The following is a 6,094-nucleotide window of genomic DNA, read 5'->3' as shown; positions in this document are numbered from 1 at the left end:
CTCACCATCAAGCCAGCAGATATAGGGGGCGCAGTGGTAGTCTGGCGCATTGACATCTACACCGCTGAAGCCAAATACCAACTCGAGGACATTTCTTCCTATCGCCAGATGCTGCCAGATCTGCTGAGGTTTTACAGTAATTTCTCTTTTTGTTTGAGACTGGGAGATGTTGTGCAAGGTTATGAGAACAATGCTTTCTAGCGGCAAACAGGCTGCACGCAACTGGCAGTGTGAAATGAAAGTGGAATAATGAATGAGTCGACAGTGTAATGCTGGAGAAGCACAGCAGGTCAGGCAGCATCCGAGAAGCAGAAGAATCGAATTTTCGGGCATAAGCCCTTCATCAGGAATGAGGCATGTGAGACGGCCTGAGGTACATTGCTGAAGACAGGCGCCAACTTGCTGATACCTCTTGCTACTGCGCCCGATCACAGCCACACTTCCCATCATCTCCCAGACAATCACAACCTCATCACCTCTGGGGAATCTCCCAGCCACTGCCTACAACCTGATTGTCCATGAACCCACCAATGCCCGATTCTACCTCCTTCCTTAGACCTGTTGTCTCAGCCTGCGCCTGTCTAGCACGATTCATCTCTTCCTACCTCAACACCTTCCTGTCTCCCCAGTCCATGAAATTCACACCTACGTTTGTAATACCAGCTGTGCACTTCATCTCATCCAAGGCTTTTGTTTCCCTGGCCCCCAATGCGTCATCTTCACCTTGGACATCCAGTCCCTGTACACATCCATCTGCCATGATGAAAGTCTCCAAACCCTCTGTTTCTTCATCTCACCCCATCCCAACTAGTACCCTTCCATCGACACCCTCATCCACATTGGCTGAACTGATCCTCACCCTCAACAACTTTTCCGTCCAATCCTCCCACTTCCTCCAAACCAAAGGGATAGCCATGGGCACCCGCATGTGACCTAGCTATGCCTGCCTGCTTGTCAGATATCGGGAATTGTCCATCTTTCGCAGGTACACTGGCACCTCTCTCCACTTGTGCCTCCACTACATTGATAAATGCATTGGCACCACTTCGTGCTCCCACGAGGAGGTTGAACAGTTCAGCAAGGGTGACCAGCATCTTTCACCTCGACCTCAACATTACCTGGATCATCTTGGCAACTTCCCTCCCCTTCATGGACTTGTCCATCACCTTCTCCAGCGAATCACTAATGACAGACATAAAGTACAACCCCACCAACTCCCATAGCTATCAATACTACACCTCCTTCCACCTCACCTCGTGTAAAAAAGCAATCCCTTATTCCCAATTCCTCTGCCTCCACCACATCTTTTCCCAGGATGACCAATTCCACCTCAGAAAGTCCCAGTTGGTCTCCCTCTTCCATAATCGCAAATGCCCTTCCCACGTGGTTGACGATGCCCTCCAGTGCATCTCATTCACTTCACTCACCACCGCCTTTCAACCCCACCCCTCCCGCAACAAGGACAGAAACACTTGGTCCTCAACTTTCAACCCACCAACCTCCGCATAAAACACATCAGACTCCACCACTTCTGCCATCTCCAAACACACCCCACCATCAGATATATATTTCCCTCCTCATCCTTATCAGCATTCTGAAAAGACCATTCCCTCCACGAAACCCTCGTCAGGTCTACAACCCCAAATAAGCCCTCACCCCACTACTGGAATCTTTCCCTACCACCACAGGAAGGGTAAGGGTAACACGAGCGCCCACACCACTTCACTCATCTCCGTCCAAGGCCCCAAGGGATCCTTCCACATCCGTTAGAAATTCACCTATACCGCTTGCAATGTCAGCTACTGCATCCGTTGCACCCAGTGTTGTCTCCTCTGCATCAGAGAGACAGGACACCTTCTTGCAGATCATTTCAGAGAACATCTCTGGGACACTCGCAGCCATCAACTTCACCATCCCGTGACTGAACATTTCAACTCCTCCTCCCATTCCGTCAAAGACGTAAAGTTCCTGGGCCTCGTTCACCACCAAACCACAACCACAAAATGCCTAGTGGAGGAACGCTAAATATTCCGCCTTGGGATTCTTTCACCGCACAGGATAAGTATCAATTTGAACAGTTTCCTCATTTCCCTTCCCCCAAGTTCAAAGCCTCAAACTTGGAACCGCGCTCTGGACCCATTCCATCTCTGCTCCTTCTGAACTATCATCTTCTCCCTCATCTTCATCCAACTATCACTTTCCCAGCTTCATCCCCCAAACCCCACAACCCTAACATTTATCTCTCAGTCCCGACTCACAAGCATTATTCCTGTTGAAGGGTTTATGACTGAAACGTGGATTCTCCTGTTCCTCGGATGCTGACTGACCTGCTGTGCTTTTCCAGCACCATACTCCCGACTCTGATCTCCAGCATCTGCAGTCCCAACTTTCTTCTAGGAATAATCAATGACCTCGGAGTGAAGATTTACCGGATTGCAGTGATCACAGTGGGACTGAGTTTTGCATTTATTTTGGGTGAGGGTAGGCTGGATCTGAGACGAGCGCTTAACACCTCAACAACGGGAATGGTATCCGATAGCGATGTTAGGGCAGGCTGAAGTGAAGTGGAAAATTCTGTCAGAAGGTGGATCAGTACGACTGCATCATATCAACCAGACTGGAAAAGACATGCAGAAGGAGCAAATCAACTTCAGTGCAGGCACAAAAACAGGTAAACTGGAAAGAAGACAATACAACACAATGAGATGGAATGGACTTGTTTATGAGAAAGGATTAAATATTTAAGCTATTTTACATACAGACTGTCGTCACATTGGAAAAAGGAATTTACGGCAGTGTAACGGTGATATTTGCCTATGACATCACAATTCCAAGAGACATTGACATATTATCTTCTGCTGCAGCGTGGCCAAGTGAAAGCATGATCAGCCCATCAACCAGAATTCAATACTTCAAAGCTCTCCTCTGCGGTGTACAACCTATTTGCTGCTCCTGTAGTCAGATCCCAATCGCTTCACGGTCTATCTTTTTCTGCTTCCTGTCTCACGTAAACACTTGAAACCTGATCAAATCCCTAGTTTCTGCTTTAACCCATATTTTATAACTCCCGAGCTGACACAGGTACGAGTGACCAATTGGCCTTTTCGAGCGCTCTCACTCTGTATGATCTGAATGATAAAGTGCACTGTATCTGATTCGCAGGACACACTGCAGAAATTATCCCATCCCAGCGGACTGAGCCGCCTCCATTGATAGAGCTGTCTCCATTGGTAGAGTGTCACACAGTCACAGCGAACATCTTTTGATGTCATCCTCGAAGGTACTTGCTACAAAAAAGCTGAAGACGGCTGGAAAGTACTGTCGTCAGTGCGATATACAGAGGCCTAGCGGGAGCCGAGTGGGCCCATAAACCAGAAATCAATAATAAAAGTATTCTTCTTTTTAGAAGAATCCGATTCAGACCATCATCTTAACACTTCCTGGGGAGAAAATGGATGTGGGAGAGCGGACAGTCACAATTGATTCCAGTATTTACAACCTTGGTCCGTGTGACAACAAAAGCAGAAACCTGGAACTGTTTACCTTGCTTCTGAAAAACTGGTTAGTAAATTTTGAAGAGCATAGATATTTCTTCCTGGTGTTCATGAAATGATCAAGAGCAGAGGACCGTTCCCTGAGTATGGTCTGACTTCTGGGTTATGGACTGTGATATTCTGCTCACATGGTCTGAACACAAATGACTCAGTGACAAGATCTGCTTCATCGGATTCCGGGAAGAACAGAAGCCGATGTAATGAAAAAACCAATAAGAGCGGGAATGCAGCAAATTATTTTCCAGTCTCGAGGAGAATGCACAGTGCTGTTTCCAGGGATCAATATCTGTGCAAGCAGCGTTGGGTGTTATTGTGCTGCATCTTTGGTATAATGGTGCAAAAGCACGGAACGTTTGTATAGAGGGGATAACTTCAAAATCCCCAAAGAGGCAAAACACACAAATGAGGTAAACAACAAAGTAACCACACAATCTGGTGTTACATCATGCGGTAAACTTCCCTGTTCAAATTTCGTTCAAAATCGCTCTTTGTATAATTCCTAAGACTGATATTCGAACAGTGAATGGTATGTCAATACAAACTGCTCTGATCTCACAACTTCAGCATTTCATATGTCTCCTTGTGTATGTCTGGCAATAGTAATTGATCCCTCACTGTGTTACTTCAGCACACGTCGAGAAGAAATAACTATAAGAACAACAGTCAAGTATGTGACTGGGATTTGACCCGATTCTGTTGCAACCAATCCATTCAGCTGTAATTGAAATTGCTTCCACCTTTCCTATGTCGGTAATAAGATTGCACAGCTTAGTGGTGAGTGTTCATGCATTGAATTAGACCCAGCATCCTTTCTCAGGTTGAAATATACAGGGATATAAAGACATGATGATAGACACGGGCAGTATTTACTGGACTATAAAGACGTTAGGAATGACACGGCCATGATACCATGTCGTTAGAAACGATGGAAATGAGGTGTACTGGGAGATAAAGCCACGAGAAACGAAAAGAGGGGGTTTAATGGGATGGTGGCATAGATAAGGAATAATGCGGGAGAAACCAGGAAAGACTGAGTTGTGTCCGAAAAGAAGTTATCCATCTGATGTGAAGTTGTTAAGAGTAAGTACGAGGGAAATTTCCTCGTTTAGGTGAGTGGAAACTAAAGGTTAGAACTTCAAACCCATCGGGGCACGATAAAGAAGTTTGGAGTAGGCATTTTTTATTCTGAGAGTTATTGAATTCGGAGATGAATTTTCAGAAATAGAATCATTTTAGGAGCTGATTCAAGAATATTTGAAAAGCGAGTGCAGGCAGACAAGGAGTGAATTGGATTGGATGAGGTTCGATTAGATTACTTACAGTTTGGAAACAGGCCCTTCAGCCCAACAAGTCCACACCGACCCGCTGAAGCGCAATCCACCCAGACCCATTCCGCTACATTTACCCCTGCCCCTAACACTACGGGCAATTTAACACAGCCAATTCACCTAACCTGCACATGTTTGGATTGTGGGAGGAAACCGGAGCACCTGGAGGAAACCCACGCAGACACGGGGAGAATTAAACAGCGACAGTCATTCTGGGCTGCCTGGATGGGGATGCAAAATGGAAACGTTCGTGAATTCGTTAACATTCATGTGAAAAAAAATTGCATGACACCTGCAACAGGAAATGTTACGTATAAGAAGAGCTAGTGGAGTTGGAAGGTGCAGCAACTCATTCAACATGAATTATATACTGTGAATGCACTGAGCTGTTTGGTTTCGCTCTGCATTGAATGGAAGTCTGTCAGCTCAGTCCGCTGACTAACTGGTTTATGAAAAAAGTGAGACAAACAGTGTGGGACTAATTCTCTCACTGTCTCAGGTTTCCACAAGGATCATCATCTCCCCCGCTCTCCTGATCTGTAATACTGTGGTGCCTCCAGTGAGCAAGATTTGGTCTGTCGATGTAAAACATCATTATCATTGCCATGTGTTGTCTTCAAAAAATGATCATAATCAAGGGAAAGGGGAGTGAGTCTATTTAATAGACTTTTATCTCAAGACTCAAACTTATTCCAGTTTGACCCTTTATTCCTCCCAACAGCAAAACTACGTGCCCAGATCCTTTACCAGGTTTACTGACAACAGTCAAACGCTACAAAGAGATAATTCTAATACTTTCAATTTGTTGAATGAGCTGTGCAGCTTGCAGGAAATTGAATGATATGAAACGATTTTCCCAGACTTTCCCAGGATGTAATCCAGCGCTGGGTCAGCGATTTGAGGAAGGTCATCAAGCTAAACCTTCACCTCTGTTTCTCTATCCACCGATGAATATTCACGTGGGGAATATTTGCAGATTTTCTGTTCATAATTGGCATGTTTAACAAAGGCAAACTTTTCCCTACGTCAGAAACTGGAGTATGCAAATAAATGCTACTTTATTCAACATTGTTTTCAACTGCGCTTCAGTCTGATCTTCAATAATCCCTGGTCAATGTCAGTAACAACATCTTTAGATAAGCATTGAACTTATAGCCTTCGCATGTTATGCACTTTTAAGTATTCAGCGCTGACCAACTGCGTGACGAGAAC

Source organism: Chiloscyllium plagiosum, unplaced genomic scaffold, assembly GCF_037043375.1.
Source record: "Chiloscyllium plagiosum isolate Xiang-an unplaced genomic scaffold, Cpla_swu_hap1 HiC_scaffold_18, whole genome shotgun sequence".
NCBI lineage: Eukaryota > Metazoa > Chordata > Chondrichthyes > Orectolobiformes > Hemiscylliidae > Chiloscyllium > Chiloscyllium plagiosum.
Note: the sequence above shows the minus strand (reverse complement) of the source record.